This window comes from Lissotriton vulgaris, unplaced genomic scaffold, assembly GCF_964263255.1.
Source record: "Lissotriton vulgaris unplaced genomic scaffold, aLisVul1.2 SCAFFOLD_215, whole genome shotgun sequence".
NCBI classification, from domain to species: Eukaryota; Metazoa; Chordata; class Amphibia; order Caudata; family Salamandridae; genus Lissotriton; species Lissotriton vulgaris.
This window is the reverse complement of record NW_028245930.1, coordinates 1,819,450-1,840,000: the sequence shown is the minus strand read 5'-3', so window position 1 is coordinate 1,840,000 and position 20,551 is coordinate 1,819,450.

The window sequence follows — 20,551 nt, the reverse complement described above, 5'->3', positions numbered from 1 at the left end:
CACCATCCCTTGAGGGTCATGAGGGTGACCAGATGGCCTCCCCTTCCCGCTGCTCCCGGGCAAGTCGGGTACGGAGGTGAGCAGCAGCCCCGGGAGGAAGGAACCTCCAGAGCGGCTGCCTTGGTGCGTCCGGTGACTCTCGCCGGACTGCAAGGGCGACTGGGTACGGCACCCTCCCAGGCCATCTGGGCGGTGGGTCATCCCGGGCCATCTGGTCGCCTGGCTGCACGACCAGATGGCCCTTTGGGCAGGTCACCAGATGGCCCTGCAGGCTGGCGGCTGGGCTAACTCCAATTTTTGTCCTTCCCCAAAATTCTATAAGCCCCCACTATGTGGGGGCTGAATAGACGAGGAAGATGGGCTCCCCGGGCAGGCCGTCGGGGAGAGGACGTGGCCTGGGCTTAACCCTCCTTGGTTGCGGCCGAGGGTCTGGGTGCTGGGGACAGGGGTCCGTCCGGGCCCATGGAGGCTCTACCCGGGCTGGCTAGGGCTCGGAAGCTGGGACCGGGCCCAGGGCTTGAGCTATGTCCTGCAGGCCCCGGGGTGCGTAAGCCCCAGTCCTGCAAGCCATCAGAGGGTCTGGGCACTGGAGACGGGAGTCCACCGGGGCCCGGAGAGGGTCTCACTGGCCTGGCTAGTGTTCAGAAGCTGGGACCAGGCCCAGGGCTTGAGCTCCATCCGGCAGGCCCCGGGGTGCATGATCCCCCCGTCCTGCAAGCCATCAGAGGGTCTGGGGGTCCACTGTGTCCCGGGGAGGCTCTCCCTGGCCTGGCTAGGGTTCGGAAGCTGGGACCGGCCTGGGGCTTGAGCTCCATCTGGCAGGCCCCGGGGTCCTGCAAGCCATCAGAGGGTCCGGGCGTTAGGGACGGGGGTCCACCGGGGCTCGGGGAGGCTCTCCCTGGCCTGGCTAGGGCTCGGAAGCTGGGACCGGGCCCAGGGCTTCAGCTCGGTCCGGCAGGCCCCGGGGTGCATGAGCCCCTGTCCTGCAAGCCATCAGAGGAACCGGGCACTGGGGACAGGGGTCCACTGGGTCCCCAGCTTCCAGGCAGGGAAACATCAGAGTGACCGTAACCAACTGCAATTTTTGGGTTTAGATTCTGTTCCTTTAAATGTTAGAGGGGGTGATAGAGTCCGCAAATTGCGGAGACTCGAGTCCCGCTACATAATAGATCTACTTTCTAAACACCCACGTGGTCTGAATAGCGGGGAGGAACTAGCAGTGAATATAGAGTCATGATTTTTGATTATTATTATGATAACTGGTAACTGTGTTGAAGAGAGGGGGAGGGTTGTTTAAACAGTTTTAACTGACGTTGGAACTACTAGTGAAATGTTTTGTTGAACTCTGATGTAATTTGAATTAGTAGAAAAATGTAATATCAATGGAGTGCCTCATGAAGTAGGACGTAAAGTTTGAACAAGTTTGATAAAATGTGATTCGTTTTTTAGAAATAATAACCAGTAAAGGGACACAAGCCGATCCACAGTGAGATAAAATTTGTGTTCAGGGTATCACGTACATGGTATAATCGATATGCGGTCATGATTTACATATATATGTAAATATGCAGAATCAGACTGGGAATTCTAAAAGGTATGATGATTAAAAAACTCATCTGTATTCACAAGTGTGTTTAATCAATTAATCTTGAAATATACCTGTACGACCCATGCACGAGTGAAATATTTCACGTATACTAAGTCGAATTGCATATATATTTTCAAGGAAACATACTGTTTCAAAATGGCACTGATGTTAGAGCATAGGTGCAAGTCCTTCCACTGTTTTATTGTACTAATGAGAAGTGTTTAAAAACATGGCGTTTCCATGGTGCTGTTAACATCGAAAAAAGCATTTCGCTGAAACTCTTCTGTTGCTGCTGGTCTTTTAAGAAATAAACTTTCTTGCACACGTCCCAGCGAGTGTGGATATTTCTTTTGAATTTAAGGAGTGGAGTGAGAATATATCTATATATATATCTATATATATATATATATATATTACCTACTGGCGGTCGCCAGTAGGTAGTTATAGTTAGGATTTTTTGCAATGTTAAATCTCAAAATTCTATTTGGAATAACTTTGGCACCGGTTGACGAATCTGCCTGAAAATTTCCTGAAAATGGCCTCGTCGAGCTCCGGTTCTTCCTTGAAAGTTTGGGGGGGATACGTCAAGCGGGGGCCGAGATAAAAGGGGGGTCCCAAAACGCGTTTTCCCCATGTTAATTTCCATAGGGCGGTCGATTTCACTTTTAGCCCGAATGGCTGAATGGATTTCCATCAAACTTGGCAAAATTGTAGGGACTGGTAGCCCGATGTGCCTTTGCTATGTCTCAAGATATGTGCTGCAGTGGATTTTGAGTAATTTAGGTTCCAAAAAATATATATATCTATAGGCGCTCTCCGGTGCGCGCACCGGAGTGCGCTCCCGGCGCGACACGGGACTTGCGCGCAGAAAGCTGATTGGCTCTCAGTTGTCTGTAAACATTCGAAACAGTCCGGAGCGGCCGCCATCTTGTGTCTCGGTAGGATCGAGACACGAGAGGTGGCCAAAACAAAGGGGGAAATGACCATAAGGGGGCAGGGTAGACCCCCCCTTGACCCCCTAGGTTTGATGTGGGGGCTATAAAAGGGCCCCGCGGGGCATTTAAAATTTTTTTTTTTTTTCGTTTTGCGCGGGGGAAGCGCCCGGTACGCGCACCAGGTAGCGCACCGGGGAGCGTAAAATGAGGGAAAAAGATGACAGTTTATAAAAAAAAAAAGCCTTTATTTAGAAATTGGAGGTAGTTCTAAAATGAACTTTTTTTTTTCTTCTTTTTGTTGTTTTATATTTTTTTTGTGTTTTTTGAACTTTTTGAACTTTTTTTGGCTTTTTAAAACAATTTTATAATTTTTTGGGATTTTTGTCAAGGGAAAAACAAAAAACAGGGATTCCAAAACGGCTCAACAGGAGCAAAAAAATGTGAAAATTTAGGGACTGTCAGGGCAGCGGTGTTGCTGTTTCTTTTGGGCAATGAGTTCAACACTCTGCTCCCCATAGCAGAGCAGTTCGTCACACTCCGTGCACCGAAATTTGATGCCTGCAAACTCTGGCTGTATGTTAGGGACCATTCTTCTACGGGATGGTCCCGAAGGTGTTGCTCCACCAGTGGAGGTGCTGCTGCCATCTGTGGGTAATTTCCATGCCAGGTCTCTGACACTCTCCCTCGCAAAGTTGTTTGGGTGTTTTCTTTTGACATGCCTGATTAAATTGGCATTTCCAAAACTATATTTTTTCAGAGGATTGCCTCTGGATAAAGTACTACCACATATTTTGCAGGTTACTTTTGGAGCGTTGACTTTTTTTTCTCCTTCAGGGATGTTATAAAATTTCCAGATGAAATGGATTTTTTTCTTCTGCCTAGGAGGGTCCTCATCTACAAATGCCTCTGAATCACTGCTGGATGACTCTCTTGCAGCCATTGCTGTAGATCAGGAAAGTAGGAGATGAAGATAGTACACAGAACAGCTCTTGCTCTCTCCAAGTACAAAGCAATAGTGAAGGAAATGGGTGGGGATTTCATTCTTTGTAAAAAAAACTGTTAGCAACCAATGAAAAGTGTTATTTTAGGGTCACATGACCCGACGCGCTTACGCAGCGCGCTCCGGAGCACTTCCGGGTGCGTTTACGCGGCGCGATCGTAGGCGCTTCCGGGGCGCAAACGTGGCGCGATCTTGGGCGCTTCCGGGTGCGTTTACGCGGCGCGATCGTAGGCGCTTCCGAGGGCACTTACGTTGCGCGCCAAAGTGACGTCATCAAACTTTTACAGAAATACATAATCATTTTCCTTATAAAAAAAAACGGATTTTATTTGTATGGAACGAAATGTTTTGCAATATTATTAACTTTTCATTCATATTTTTTTTCACGAACGACAGTAGCGCTCTGGGTGCGCTTTCAGGTGAGCTTACCGGAAATCTTACCGGAGAGCTTAGCTGAAAGCTTCCCGGAGCGCGCATCCAGAGCGCAAAAGAAAAAAAATATATTAAAAAAATGAATACTTAAAAAAAAACTTTGTAAAAAAAAAAAAGGTTAGAAACTCGATATAGAAAGGAATTAGCATTTAAAAAACCTATGAAATTCACTGAAAAAACCATAGGTTTCACACCAGTTATAGTTAGGAATTAGCATTTAAAAAACCTATCAAATTCACTGAAAAAACCATAGGTTTAACACCAGTTATAGTTAGCTGGAAATTTTACTGACATAAAACCATTGAAATTCCCACGTTATAGTTAGTTGGACTCACTATAACTTGCACGTGTAATGCACTGCTGATGACATCACATATTACATCACTCATGACATGGTCAGTGACATCACTCATGACATCACTGATGACAGAGAGACTGACCTACTTTCACTCGCTAATATATGTATTCACTAAGATACTCTTAATAAGGCAGATATCCAATTATTTTTTTTAAAAAAAACATCCATTAAGACAATAATTTAAACAAATATTCTTCCATCGACCTTAACATACATATATAAAACATATTTATTTATCTGAAAGACACACATTCACTGGATGGTGTCATCAGTGCATTACACGTGCAAGTTATAGTGAGTCCAACTAACTATAACGTGGGAATTTCAATGGTTTTATGTCAGTAAAATTTCCAGCTAACTATAACTGGTGTTAAACCTATGGTTTTTTCAGTGAATTTGATAGGTTTTTTAAATGCTAATTCCTAACTATAACTGGTGTGAAACCTATGGTTTTTTCAGTGAATATATATATATATATATATATATATATATATATATATATATATATATATATATATATATATATATATATATATATATATATATATATATATATATATATATATATATATACATATACTACCTACTGGCGGTCGCCAGTAGGTAGTTATAGTTAGGACCTATTTTCCATAGGAAATCTTTAACATTCTATTTGTAATAACTTTGGCGCCGGTTGATGAATCTTCGCGAAATTTTAAAAACTAGTACGGTGCTCCAGTCCGCTCCTATCCTGAAAGTCTCGGGATGATTCGTGAAGCAGGGGCCGAGAAAAAAGGGGGGTACCAAAACGTGTTTTCCCAATGCAATATTCCATAGGAACCATTCATCGCGGCTACAGTCCGAACTGCTGAACGGAATGACACAAAATTTGGGGAAGAGGTAGTCCTTGGTTCAGACTTGTGCCTTTTGCTTAAATGGTGCAAATCCGTTCAGAAATATTTTGACCCTCTAGACTTGCTTAGGGGGTCCCACAAGGACCCCTAGGGCCCCCCCAATTATTTTATTTTTTTTAAAAGGAGAAATGTGAGCAGGGTGCATGGATCCACCATAAAAAAAATAAAACCGAAGCGCGGGCTCCTGTGCTTGTTTAAGAATTAGCTACCTGGGGGGCCAAATCCCGGGGTGTGAAATATTAAATTTGATGGGGGTCCAGAGGGGCCCTGTAGACGGGGGACCGCCATCCCTCAGTGCTACAAAATAAATGGGTGGGGGGGCTCAAAGGTATTCCCCTTGTAAAATTCTTGGGTAGGGGGGCTTAAAGGTCGCTACTCTTTGGGGCTTTCAAAAAAATGGGTCAAAGCGCTCAAAGATCCCTCTAAGCCCCTGTGATCACCACCCTCTGGAGCTTTTTAAATTGTGGGAGAGGGGCCGCGTGGCCCCCATTCTGGAGCAGTCGAGGGCCCTGGGGAACACCACTCCCCAGGACCGACTCCTGTTTTGTTTTGGGGTGCCTTCCTCCGGGACACTGCTGTTCGGTATGCCAGGGTGGGAGTCGAGGTTCCAGCTCTGTCATAGCAAACTTGAGGGCATATTAACAAGGGCCATTTTGCAGCATTTTTTTAAAAAAGGCAAAAATGTGGTGAAAATTATATCGCCTTCTTTAATGTTTCGGTGTATATACAGCTTTGGGTACCGTGGGTGGAGCCCCAATGTCTCTATGGTCCTAGCCAACTGCCCGCGTCCTTCTGAAGGTGCCATTACTTTTCCACACGTGGACCTGCTAATATGCAGCGCCCCGTGGGGAAAAGCAATCTGCTTTGCATTTTGAAAGAGTGGAGCAGGTTTCCCTGTTCTCTCTTTCACAATTCAAACCAAGTTTGCTATGGCCGGGCGGGAGCTTCGACTCGCACCCTGCCATAGCAAACAGCAGTGTTGAAAAAATCTTCTGGTAAGACAACAAAGGATTTTCAAGTCCATTATCGCCGTTTTAGCGACAGTTTGCTGTCACTAAAGCGGCGATAATTTTAACGCCATCCTTGTAAATATGCCACTAAGTTTTGGAATGTCAACAATCCTGTCTTCCTTTTAAATAGCCACAAAGTATTTAGTGAAGTGCACACTGAGAAACGTGAAGCAGCAGTGTCTGATTGGGATCAATAAAGAATTGCCCATTATTGAGTACAGAGTAGGCAAATTGAACATGGGGTTTTGTAACGCCAGTAGCTATTGCTCAAGTTCTCTCTTGAGGTTAATTCAAAGAGTTGTGTACTTCTTTTTCTTCTAATGTACACAGTGTTCTGTTGTCTCTGTTTGCTTTCTCCAGTGTTATGTAGAGGACTTTGGGTAAATATGACTGTTTCTGTACAGCCAGCACCTTTGAATCCTACCCCCAAACTGCTTACTGCCTGTTACCATAGTAACAGTTTATGGAACACTCAATTGAGCACACAGGTCACAAGTTCAGCACACAATGTTGCTAATCCAAACAGTAAGTGAGCTTGACTTTTAATTTTTTTCCATAGGAACCGTTTATCGCAGCTACATCCTCTGGTAGAGTTGGTAAAGAGTTAGCCTCGGTATTCACTTCTAGTTATAAACATCATTCTTTTCTTAGTAAAACTTTGAGCCCCGTAAGTTATTCTTTTTCAAATTAAGGGGTATAATTTTAACGGCTTCCTTATAAATATGTCCCCAAGTACTATGTTAATGTCACATGTGAATTGGGCGCAGAAGGGTAGAGAGAAGTTTTGTAGTCTAGGAGACAGCCACCTTCCCGAGAATTATTTACTAATTGTTCGAGGAGTTCGAGGCAACTTAAGTCCGGGAATTGTCATACTCAGGATCTTTATTTTAATATGCAGGGTGTGCCTCAGCAGTCTCTGAAGCCTCGGTGGTGCAAAATAGTGCCTTATTTGTTTTGTAATCAGACTGACAGAACGTATGCTGTTATAAAGTGATACACTTATAGAACTCTTGTAGTTGTCTAATTACTCAGGATTTATGTGCCTAAGAGTTACTTACATTATGTTTTGTAGGTGCACTGTAATGTTAAATAGTTTTCATTTTAAAATCTTCTCTAAAAAAGATGATTATCACAGTAAATAATAGTCAAATGCTGTCAGAAAAATAAGATGTATACACTCATTTTTTTAATGAACTTTTATTAAAACAGAAATAAACAAATATAAATGTAACTTTAATATAACAGTATAATAAACAAAATGTGAGATGGCCTCCAGTGCTAGCAGCGTAGGTAACCTGCAAAACAAAAATGAAGCATAAGTCCTTAAAATTAGATCGATGTGATTGAATGAGGTGAGAGATTATAGAAAGGCAAGATTGTTTTTTTCACATTCACACTCAGGGTAGGGCACCCCACCCTTCCCACAGAATCACCCTCAATAGGAGACTGTAGGGCAGCGCTGCTTGCAGGCTTAGGCATATCTTTTGGTATAGATGGTATTTAAAAAGAGACAGAGATGTGACTGAATGAGGTCAAAGATCACAAATTAACATAAGACTTGGCAATATTGCTAATTCGCACGTGTGCAGTGTGCTTGATACATCCCACCCCTCTCGTAGGCCCGCTCTGTAGAGGTGTCTGTAGGGAAGTGCCTGCTGGCTCAGATCTACAGTATGGTCCAGCAGGTCTTTAAAATGATTCAGAGATGAGACAGAATGAGGTGAGAGATCACGTCATTATGCAGGACAATATTGTTTGTTCGCAGTGCGTTTAATTGAAGGCATTGTGTATCTAGGCCGCTCTGCTTACCTTTTGCAAATACTGCTTTTAGCAGAGCTCATAACTTGAATTCTGCTTTGGATCTATACTGCAGACAGTGTTAAATTCAGCCTTGATTTATGTATCTGCAGTGTGGACAACAGCGTTCATAACTTGACAAGAAAAAGAGACACAGTGTGATAGAGAGGGAGAGAGAGAAAGAGAAAAAAAAGACATTGAAAGTGTGAGAGAGAAAGTAATAGATGAAGCAAGAGAGGTAGTGTTGATAGTGGAGAAAATCTTTGCAGCTCACCTTTTTGCCTCCAGTGTGTGCACCTTCAAGTTTAGTGATCTGAAAGATAGTATACAATTAGTGATTGCAAAGTACATACAACTGCACATGTATATTTCTGTGTTACGCCTTTGCACACCCAGGCTACTGTATTACATCAACTCCCACTGCAAGGAGGTGTCTGTGCGCTCTTTTCCTCCCAGCGTGCTATACCCTATGCACTCTCACTACATTGCGGTGAGTTTTCATTACTGCGCACCTAGACAGCCGCACACCATTGACTCCTAGTGTCCGGAGGTGAGTGCCCTTTCCTGCGCACCTGGACTGTTGCAACCATTCCACTCCCACTGATTGTACATTCCTACGCACACAAGTTGCTGCACACTATCCACTCTCTCCGCCCACAGGTGACTTTTTGTTGCTTCGAAAACAAGCTTCTCTGCTCACCATGTGCCATTGGCGTGTTTTAAAGAGAGTCCACCACGTGTCGAAGCAACCTTCCTATGCATTGTTACGATGGCCACGCATCCTCGCAGAATCCTTAAACATTGAGCTTTGGAGGTGTTTGGGGGGACACCAATTTGTGAAACACAACCTGTTAGATAAAAAGGTAGATACGATTGTGCGTCATTTGTTCATCAAAGGAGAGAGGAAGTGAGAGAGTGACTAAAAAGAATATTCGCAGCTCACCTTTCTGTCACCGGTGTGTCTTCCACCACGTGCCGGGACATAGTGCACCCTGAAGCTCTACATCTAAAAGATAATAAAAGAAAGATATTATGATTGGTAATTGCCACTATCTTAATGTGGAGTAGAATAACATCGCCCTTTCACACACCTTACCTTCACCATTAAAAATACAGCCATTTGTACGGTTCCAACTTGTTTAAGGGCTTCGATTTATGAACAATTAGTAGAGTAGTAATGTTTTCCATCCGGTTATAGAAAAAAAGTGGTGCGCAGTCGTACACGTGGATTCAATCATCACGCCCGTGTCTGGGCATGATAATTGAAACCTCATGTGCTATTGAAGTCAATTACGCGCAGGAAACGCGTAATAGATAACAATAGGCCATGGATGGAGCAATGCACCCGTCTCTGGCCAAATGCGTGCAGTGTTTTAGAATAAGTCGCACGCAAAGGCCAATGGTTTAGCACGGAAGGAAACAGACAATCGTGAGCGCGTGAGATTCGTAGGTTAGGTTCATGTCCCCGTTTTTTCATATAGAAAATGTCTCGCTCTGCGTGAGCAGTGCTGTGCACTTTCACGAAGGCACGAGCTGTCCTGCGCACAGCAACGGAGGCGCGAGTGCTAAATGAATTGAGAAAGGAAAGGTTGTCAAAGTAAGATGGTAAATTTGTGTATATAGTATAAAAAAATAAATACTCATCTACTTCTCTACCATGTGAGAGCAACGGACATTTGACTGACTATAAAACTTTCCTGCTATTGGAAAAAAAATACAAATGCAATAAGATAGGGTATGTAGGACTGCGTACGCCTAAATCGCTGTGTCACTTTCTTCTATCCAGTCTGCTGTATCGCAGCTACACCCTCTGGTGCGCACCCAGGCCTCACTGCTCACCTTTTTGCGGACAGAACACCTTCTACATCATGCAGTCCCGCTCTGCCACCAAGAAGTCTTACATTTGGTCCTGCGTCTTGATTGTGCTATGGAAAGGGACATACTTGTGCACGCATCATCATCGCAGGCTCAGTCCTTGCGGTAACACTAACTCAGTGACCAAAGAGGCCACGCAGGTGGTAGTGGGCCCCCCTGTTTGGTGGTTCGGGCCTACATGAAGCGTCTGAAAAACTAGGATGGGCCATCAAAGCGCTTGGGATGGGAGCAACTCTAAAATAGCGAAGAGCACGTGCGCCCGGTATTTTTTCTTGGTAGGGTCACGTGTGTTGTGACGCTTGTGCTGGATGGGTGTGATGTGGGTGTGCACCAGCCATGAGGGAATGTGTGTGTGTGCTGTTCTGACAACTAGATCTGGAACTAGCAAATCACTACAATGAAAATCTGGGACACGTAGCGTTGTTGTGTTTTCCTGTAAGTGTAAGAGGAGTGGGCTGGCCTGACGTGTGCCAGTGCTGCGCGAAGATGTGAAAAATGACTCCGGAGCTATGGGCATGGCTCCGTTGTGAGCTATTTGAGAAATCAAGCGATGCGGGTGTCCGTGTTGTAGTGGTGCAGTCACCCGGGTTTAAACAGAAATGTGTCATTATGTGTGTGAAGTCCCACAACATGGCCAACATGGAAGGTATGAGGAATCAATGACCCTACATTCATGCATAGTTCCATACATAAAAGATGGTGGACATGACGCATTTTTGCTAATATAAAGGTTTGTTGTACATTCAGTGGAGTGTTGTAGCTGTAGTAATACAGGGCTATGAAAGCTATAGGTTGCAGTTTTTGGCACATGAAGGGCACATGAAGGGCAGCTAATATATATACGTATGTGGTCGTTCGGGTATACTGTCGAACTTGGTGCTTGGAGTCAGTATTCGAGCCTCGGAGTCGTGTCCACATCTGTTATTGTAGACAAATGACGTAATCTACGCGTGCCTGAAAATGTTCGGTAAATACGGTGCTCATGTAAATCGCTGACATAGTTTTGGGTCCACTTCGCACTATATAAATATGCTACAAAAAGAAAAACTTGAGCAATAGCATGCACTTATAAATTTACTATATAATGTGCTTGCAGTATTGTAATAATCCAGTTTCTACGTTCGTATTAGTAGAATGAGCGAGAGAAAGTTATATAACCGAAGTTTTTGTTACTGCCATACGCTGTTTACAGCACAATATAATGTGGTAGGGTCCAAGAGCAGCATTTTACAAACATAATAAATACACAAACTCAGATAGATAGTTGAAGTATGTACAGGCATGTGCGCTCGACACCATTTTATTATGTTGCTGTTGGTAACAAGGACAATAGTAATCATGATATCATACACAGATATTTCATCAAAAATGGATTATGACTTCTGCTGTACAAAGGTAGGAGAACTCCATATGAAATAATTCACAGAATATTGTATCGTAAAGGGATCTTGAGTTGTAGTGCACTGAGGTAGGGGCAGTTTGTGTGGAGCCTGCGATGATGCGTGCTCCAGGCAGATCGCACTGTTAAGAATGTCTTTTGACTATTGAATTTTGCCTTAATAAGGCCATGTGGCAATTATTTATGGTGGACTGAGTTAGTAGGACGTCTGGTGCTCAGCGTGTGCTTACCCTGCGATGATGCATGGTCTGAACGGGCTACACTGGAAGCATTGTCTATTGCCTACTGGACTGCATCATCTGTAATCATGATTCAAATAAAAGACTAAACATATATGGGATACATTGTTGAAATGTGTAGGTTTCAGGGATATTATAGTTCAAATTGTTACCTGTGCTATCTGCATTGTAGACTGTTATTCAGTGTTCCTTTGCACTTGCACAGTGAATTTTATTATTGAACTAAACCTATAACTGATATAAAAGAAGTTCTTGAAGGAAGGATACTAAAGGGATATTGTGTAGGGTTGAGGGACGTTATACTTTGTTTGAATTCTGCCTGAATACGGCCATGTGGCAATGACTTATGGAGCACTGAGTTAGTAGTACCTTTGGCACTGAGTGTGTACATAATCTGCGATGATGTGTGGTCCGGGGGGCCGCACTGTTAGCAATGTTTTTTGCCTAGTGAATTCTGCATTAATAACGCCACGTGAAGATGACTTGTGGTGTAGTGAGTTAGTGGTACCTGAAGAACTGAGCGTGTGCACACCCTGCAATGATTCGTGGTTCAGGCGGGTCGCACTGGTGCAATGTCTCCTGCCTTCTGGACTGCGTCATGTGCAGCCGTCATTCTACCTGAATCGTGAGCCTCACAATGTTGATCGAAGACAGTAGTCAGTACAGACATTGAGGAATGTTTTTTGTTGCATCCTTTAACAAAATCTGAGGATATAAAGTACAATTGTTTCTGCCTTAAATAAATCGAGGATGAATTCAATACTGTCCGTAGTGTAGATTCAAAGCTGAATTCAAGTTGTGAACCCTACTCTCCACAGTGTACATCTAAGGCAGTAGTCAGCACATATATCGACGAATGCTTTTTGTCAGTTATTTTAAAAAGTCTGAACATATACAGTACAATTGTCTCTGCATTAAATAAATCAAGTCTGAATTTCCTACTGTCCGTAGTGTAGATGCAAAGCTGAATTGAAGTTGTGAACCCTGCTGCCCGCAGTGTAGAATGAAGGTAGTAGTCAACACAAACATCGAGGAAGGCTTTTTGTCACATCCTTTAACAAAATCTGAGGACATAGAGTAAATTGTCTCTGCCTTAAATAAATCAAGGCTAAATTCAATGCTGTCCGTAGTGTAGATCCAAAGCTGAATTCAAGTTGTAAACCCTGCTGTCCGCAGTGTAGATCAAAGGCAGTAGTCGATACAGACATAAGTCTGCAGTGCTGTGGTGCTGAGTTCGCAATGGGCCTGTGTCAAGGAGGCACGTGCTCATGGTGGCAGCCACGTGGCAGGGTGAGGACCTTTGCAGTGGCAGAGTTTTTTCTCTTTGCAGAAGCGAACCACGCCCAAGGTGTAGCCTAATTATTTATACTCTTACGCTGGACTTGCGTACGTTGACCAGCCCACTCCGCTTCTGCTTCAAGGGGGGGGACAACATAGCTACATGACCGAGATAATCCCCTGTGTCTGAGATAATATGGTTGCGTCCACTGTGCAGTACACTACACGTATCAATAGTATATCTACACATTGAAAAGTTTTTGGTTTGTATAGTGAGCTGTGTATAGCATATCTCCGGTAGTCTTGGCATTGTGTAAATTATTGTTGATGTGCGAGTTCCCTCCCTTATACATAATTGTTTGCCACATCTCTGAACATTCAGCTAGTGTGCTGTTGAGGGGATATTTTATTTTGGGAAGGTCCGTTGTCCTGTTTTGCGCTGCCTCTAAGGTATTAGAGGGGGAGGGGTCAGGAGGGGTGGTTGGAATGGTGGTGGCACTGGGTGTTGTGATTTTGTTAGGTATCGCAATTGCATAATTAGTACCTCTATCACATATTCGTCTTCAAATATGGGTGTTAGTTGGATGTAATTCACACACTACCTAGTCAACGACCTCACACTACTTAAATGCTGATGTTAATTTGCTAGTGGTAAGTGGAACTATTGCCTGTTTTTTTAGGTACCATTGCAGATTTTGCTTGTTGTTGAAAATATGGGGAAGTGGTGTTTTTTTGTTTTTTTTCTAAGGGAACGCCTAGATTATATATTATTAACGTGGTTCTGGTTTGTGGTGATTTTGTTGGAGGAAGGAATCAATTGAAGAGTGGTAATATTTGCAGTTTTTACTAGGTTGAGAATGGGTTGATAATTAAAAAAGATAGAAAAAAAGGTAAGTTTAATGAACATTATAATTAGGAATTAGCGTTTAAAAAACCTTTGAAATTCACTGGAAAACCCATAGGTTTCAGACATGTTATTATTGTTATAGTTAGGAATTATCATTTAAAACACCTTTTTTTTTTTTTTTATTATTTTTTTTTTTTTGTCCTCATCTCACCTTTGGTACTTGCAAAAGAAAGACACCAGCAACCCTTTCTTCTCTCTTGTGCACCCAGGGTCAGGGTCCTTGCTGCACCTGAACCAACCTGGCTACCCCTTTATCCCGGGGTCCGGTGTAATCATTGGACAATCTCGGAATCGGATACCAACCTCAACTCGAGTGCCCATTCCCAAAGTGGGAGCCAAACTGTAGTATTTCTATTATATATAGCCCCCAACTCGAGACGTGCAGTTTTTAGGACAGACTGTAGCCATTTATCATATAGTGGGGGGGCTGGGTCTTTCCATAACCTGCAAATTTCTCTGCGAGCGATAATAATTAGAGTAAAAAATAAAGCAATCTGTTCCTCACTGAGCTCGTTAATAATTTCCAAGTCCAACCCGAATATTACCCTCACCCCATTCAGACCAATATTTACTTTTAATACACTGTCCAGTGTCTCTCCTACTTTTATCCAAAAGGGACCAATCACCAGGCAATCATAGAACATGTGAATATCATCCGCCTCTGCTGAATCACACTTTGGACATAAAGGGGAGGGACAAACAAACTTTGCTATTTTTTTTGGCGTGAAATACAACCTATTTAATACAAAATAGTGGTTCTTTTTCAATGAGGCCGACTTAACATACCTATATAAGAATTTAAAAGATCTTTCATAGAACTCGTCGGCAGAGGCCTCAAAGACAGATGCACTCCAAACCTGGTTTAGGGGCGTGGCTGTGGACTCTTCCGAATTCAACAATTCTCTATACCAAAGGGCTACCTCTCTCTTCCTAACACCATCAGAATGGAGTGCGACCTCAATTTCCCATTTTCCCCCTATATTTTCTTTCTCTGTAACAAACCAGGAGCGAAGTTGAATGTATTTAAAACGGGAAAAAGAATCCCCTATCTTAGCCCGCAAAACTTCCCAGGGAAGAACACCCTCCGCCGTAACAAGATCTGACCAGGTAGCTACTCCTGCACTCCTGATAGCCTGAGAAAGACTGTCCTTTAAGCATATTGGCGTGCCAGGTGAGTCCCAGATGGGGGCCAGATCTGAATAGTATTTTATACCCCAACATCGCTTCAGTCTGCACCACAACGTCAAGGCAGATCTTAGAACCTTCAGACGGACTTTTTTGAAGAATCTTGGGGACCCATATATATACAAAAAACCCGGGCCTCCCCCTTCTAGATCTTGCATCACCTTTAATATCCGACCCCAATGAGATTCGTCTGGGGTGGTTTAAAGAGTGCGGATGTTTTTTAATTGGAAGGAGAAAGAATACCAAAGAACATCCGGAAGCGCCATTCCACCCTTTAACAGACTCCTTTTTAGTTTTTTCCATGAGAACCGGGCATTCTTGTTTGCCCAGATGAAGCTACCTATCTTCCCCTGGATATTCCCTAAAACTTTATTTTGGAAAGTTAAGGGTATAGTATTGAATATATATGTTAGTTTGGGCAGAATAACCATTTTAACCAGGTTAACCCGGCCATAAATCGTCAAAATATGGGGAAGTGGTGTTTTTTTGTTTTTTTTCTAAGGGAACGCCTAGATTATATATTATTAACGTGGTTCTGGTTTGTGGTGATTTTGTTGGAGGAAGGAATCAATTGAAGAGTGGTAATATTTGCAGTTTTTACTAGGTTGAGAATGGGTTGATAATTAAAAAAGATAGAAAAAAAGGTAAGTTTAATGAACATTATAATTAGGAATTAGCGTTTAAAAAACCTTTGAAATTCACTGGAAAACCCATAGGTTTCAGACATGTTATTATTGTTATAGTTCGGAATTATCATTTAAAACACCTTAGAAATTCTCTGAAAAAACCATAGGTTTCAGGGGTGTTTTAGTTAGCTGGACATTTCACTCATACAAATCCATTGAAATTCCTCCGTTATAGTTATAGTTAGTTGATAAGACTATGTGGAAGTCTAAGATTGCGGGATATAAGAAAGCGATAAATATGGCTAAGGCAGATTATTTTTCCTCCTTGATATTAAAGGCCCCTAACAGCTCGAGAAGCATTTTAAATTTCTTAAACAGCCTGACCAGCCTGAGTGTGTTAAGAACGTGATACCACCCTCCCAAGAGCTCTGTGAGGACCTGGCTAGGTTCTTCCATGATAAAATTAAAACTAATATTGAGGATCTGGGAGGGGGTCAACAACCCTCGGGGTGGCGGATTCGGAGATTAGTGTCAGTGGAGACGCTGTCTGTGCAGAAGGCGAGGCTCTCAACTGTCTTTCTGAGTTTGTGCCCCTAGGATTGGATGACTTTGATAGGGTGGCCAGTGGTGTCCACTCAGGATCTCTGCTTGATCCTGTGCCCCATAAAATCTGGAGTGAATTTAAGGCAGAGCTCTTCCCCACTCTTCGACTGATCTGCAATCAGTCATTGTCTAGTGGCATGGTCCCGGCACGGTGGAAACAAGCAGTGGTGACACCTCTGTTAAAGAAGCCCTCGCTTGACCCGGAGTGTCTTAAGAACTTTAGGCCAATCTCTGTCCTGCCTTTCCCAGCCAAAATCGTGGAACGAATGGTGAGTAGCACTTTCGGCCGGGCCATGGAACTGAAACTGCTCTTGTGACTGTGATGTATGAACTTCGGATGCGGGCAGACAGGGGGCAGGCAGCTGTGCTGGTTCTGCTCGACCTGTCTGACGCTTTTGACACGGTCAACTATGGGATCCTGCTGAAGAGATTGAGTGAGGCTGGGGTGAGGGGAACAGCCCTGAGATGGCTTCGGTAATTTTTGGGGGGTAGACAGCAAGAGGTATCCCTCCCTCTTTTCAATCTACCTACTCAAACATCTCGCACGGCGTACCGCAGGGCTCGGCCATCAGCCCTATTTTATTTAAATTCTACATGAAACCTCTGATCACTGTCATCAAAAAGCATAACATTAACATTGTTAATTATGCCGATGATACGCAGTTTATTTTCTCCTTTGAGGGAGATCAATCAATATCGACAGAAGTGTTTCATAACTGCCTGCGTGATACGGCCATCTGGCTGAAGGAGAACTCGCTGCAATTTAATGCAGATAAGACAGAGGTGCTCTACTGTCCGAGGGACAGAATTCCCTCTGCCTTGCCTTGTAACTTCTGGCTGGCCACGACCTCGACCATGGTTCAACCTGTGAAGAAGGCTCGCAATCTTGGCATTTTGTTTGACTGCAAACTTACTCTTGAATCATATGTCATGAAAACTGTGACCTGCTGTCTGGCTATTATCAGGTCTCTGCGGAAGATCCTTCCTCTGCTTCCATCTCATGCTCGGTCTTTGATAGTTCGTAGCACCATTCTTAGCAGACTTATTGCAACGCTTTTTTTCTCAAGTCTCCTAAATTTTTGTTGGATAGGTTGCAGAGGATCCAGTCTGTAGCTGCCAAGTTGGCCTTAGGGTGGCCTAGAAGATCTGCCTCTTCAGCGGCTATGGCAGAACTACACTGGCTTCCGCTTAGACAAAGAGTCCAGTTCAAGTCTCTCTGCATATTGTTTAAAGCCCTACATAGGGTGGGTCCTATGTCTATGCAGAGAAAGTTTGAGTGGTATACGCCTGCGAGATGCCTTCGTTCTTCTGTGGCAAAACTTGTCATAATGCCTAGAGTTAGGAAAGTTAGGGCTGGTGGTCGAACCTTTGGGTACGCTGCTGCCAAACATTGGAACCAACTCCCTTTGTCTTCAGAAGGAGACTTAAAACCTGGTTGTTTCCTAAAAATTAGTCGGCTGTTTGGTCCCTGTTCATCTTTTTGTCCATTCTTATCTTGAGCTATCAGTGCCAGGATGCTTTTTTGGTGATAGTGCGCTTTATAAATTAAATTTTTTTTAAAAAAATGTAACTCTCGCGCCCACAATCCACTGCTGATGATGTTACATATTACATCATTCAAGACATGGTCAGTGACATCACTGATGACATCACTGATGACATTACTGATGACATCAACCACGTGACAATCAGATACACCTCATCATACACTAGTATAACCCTTCATCACTCAGTGTAAAATACAGAGTACCATATTTGAACCCATTGACACACCAATACAAGTTTCTAAAAACCCACTCAGTGATTCCTAGATCTACAAACACATCTAATCTCTTACCTATAGATTTACTCATACATGCTGTCAATGATCAATAGAACACTATCAAATATACTTATACACCTATATCGACATTACACACCAGTACACATCCTATTCACTTATGCAATCATCCTACTCACTTATGCAAATAGTGGATCATACTTACATTTACTCAGCTACACACTTATACAAACACCACTTTATTTATTGATATAGATAGTAAGTCATACCTCGTGTGTTATAAAATCACTATTACACGTATATAGTTATCCATATAGTCACTCATGCAATTACTGAGTCTTGTGTATACTTATTTATATAAAACAAATGTCACATACACTGCCTTTTATTTTTCTAGTTTGTTGGACATGTACCATTAAGAGATATATTTGCTCATCTCCACACCCATAAAGGTATTCACTCACCAAACAACTGTTATAACATGTAGTCTTAACCTTATATACCTACTGAATCAACTATTCACTCATCTTTGGGCAGTCACATACCCCTCATCAAACCACACACACATTAACTCTCCCATACAAATACCCAGTTAACTAATCAATAACTAATATAGACTTTCACATAGCTAGTAACCAACTGGTGCAGCAGTTTACAGAACAACTGAGAAAGTAATACAGATATTCACACAGTTTAGTCACTATCCAATATATTTAGTGAGACACTATAAATTAGTCCAGTAAACAGTCAATCACACTGCTAATAAATTCTCCAGCCAGATATGTATATATCCATTCATTCTTCAATGCAGATTGCTATATATATAATACATATTTAAATAACGAACCAAACCACATTCACTGGATGATGTCATCATTGATGTCATCAGTGGTGTCATTTGAGATGTCATCAGTGATGTCATCAGTGATGTCACTGGCCATGTCATAAATGATGTAATATGTGACATCATCAGCAGTGGATTGTGGGCGCAAGAGTTACAGCCGGTACAACTAACTATAACTGAGGAATTTTAATGGTTTTTTATGAGTGAAATGTCCAGCTAACTATAACACCCCTGAAACCTATGGTTTTTTCAGTGAATATATTCATACACCTCGACCATGGTTCAACCTGTGAAGAAGGCTCGCAATCTTGGCATTTTGTTTGACTGCAAACTTACTCTTGAATCATATGTCATGAAAACTGTGACCTGCTGTCTGGCTATTATCAGGTCTCTGCGGAAGATCCTTCCTCTGCTTCCATCTCATGCTCGGTCTTTGATAGTTCGTAGCACCATTCTTAGCAGACTTATTGCAACGCTTTTTTTCTCAAGTCTCCTAAATTTTTGTTGGATAGGTTGCAGAGGATCCAGTCTGTAGCTGCCAAGTTGGCCTTAGGGTGGCCTAGAAGATCTGCCTCTTCAGCGGCTATGGCAGAACTACACTGGCTTCCGCTTAGACAAAGAGTCCAGTTCAAGTCTCTCTGCATATTGTTTAAAGCCCTACATAGGGTGGGTCCTATGTCTATGCAGAGAAATTTTGAGTGGTATACGCCTGCGAGATGCCTTCGTTCTTCTGTGGCAAAACTTGTCATAATGCCTAGAGTTAGGAAAGTTAGGGCTGGTGGTCGAACCTTTGGGTACGCTGCTGCCAAACATTGGAACCAACTCCCTTTGTCTTCAGAAGGAGACTTAAAACCTGGTTGTTTCCTAAAAATTAGTCGGCTGTTTGGTCCCTGTTCATCTTTTTGTCCGTTCTTATCTTGAGCTATCAGTGCCAGGATGCTTTTTTGGTGATAGTGCGCTTTATAAATAAAAATTTTTTTTTAAAAATGTAACTCTCGCGCCCACAATCCACTGCTGATGATGTTACATATTACATCATTCAAGACATGGTCAGTGACATCACTGATGACATCACTGATGACATTACTGATGACATCAACCACGTGACAATCAGATACACCTCATCATACACTAGTATAACCCTTCATCACTCAGTGTAAAATACAGAGTACCATATTTGAACCCATTGACACACCAATACAAGTTTCTAAAAACCCACTCAGTGATTCCTAGATCTACAAACACATCTAATCTCTTACCTATAGATTTACTCATACATGCTGTCAATGATCAATAGAACACTATCAAATATACTTATACACCTATATCGACATTACACACCAGTACACATCCTATTCACTTATGCAATCATCCTACTCACTTATGCAAATAGTGGATCATACTTACATTTACTCAGCTACAGACTTATACAAACACCACTTTATTTATTGATATAGATAGTAAGTCATACCTCGTGTGTTACACGTATATAGTTATCCATATAGTCACTCATGCAATTACTGAGTCTTGTGTATACTTATTTATATACAACACATGTCACATACACTGCCTTTTATTTTTCTAGTTTGTTGGACATGTACCATTAAGAGATATATTTGCTCATCTCCACACCCATAAAGGTATTCACTCACCAAACAACTGTTATAACATGTAGTCTTAACCTTATATACCTACTGAATCAACTATTCACTCATCTTTGGGCAGTCACACACCCCTCATCAAACCACACACACATTAACTCTCCCATACAAATACCCAGTTAACTAATCAATAACTAATAT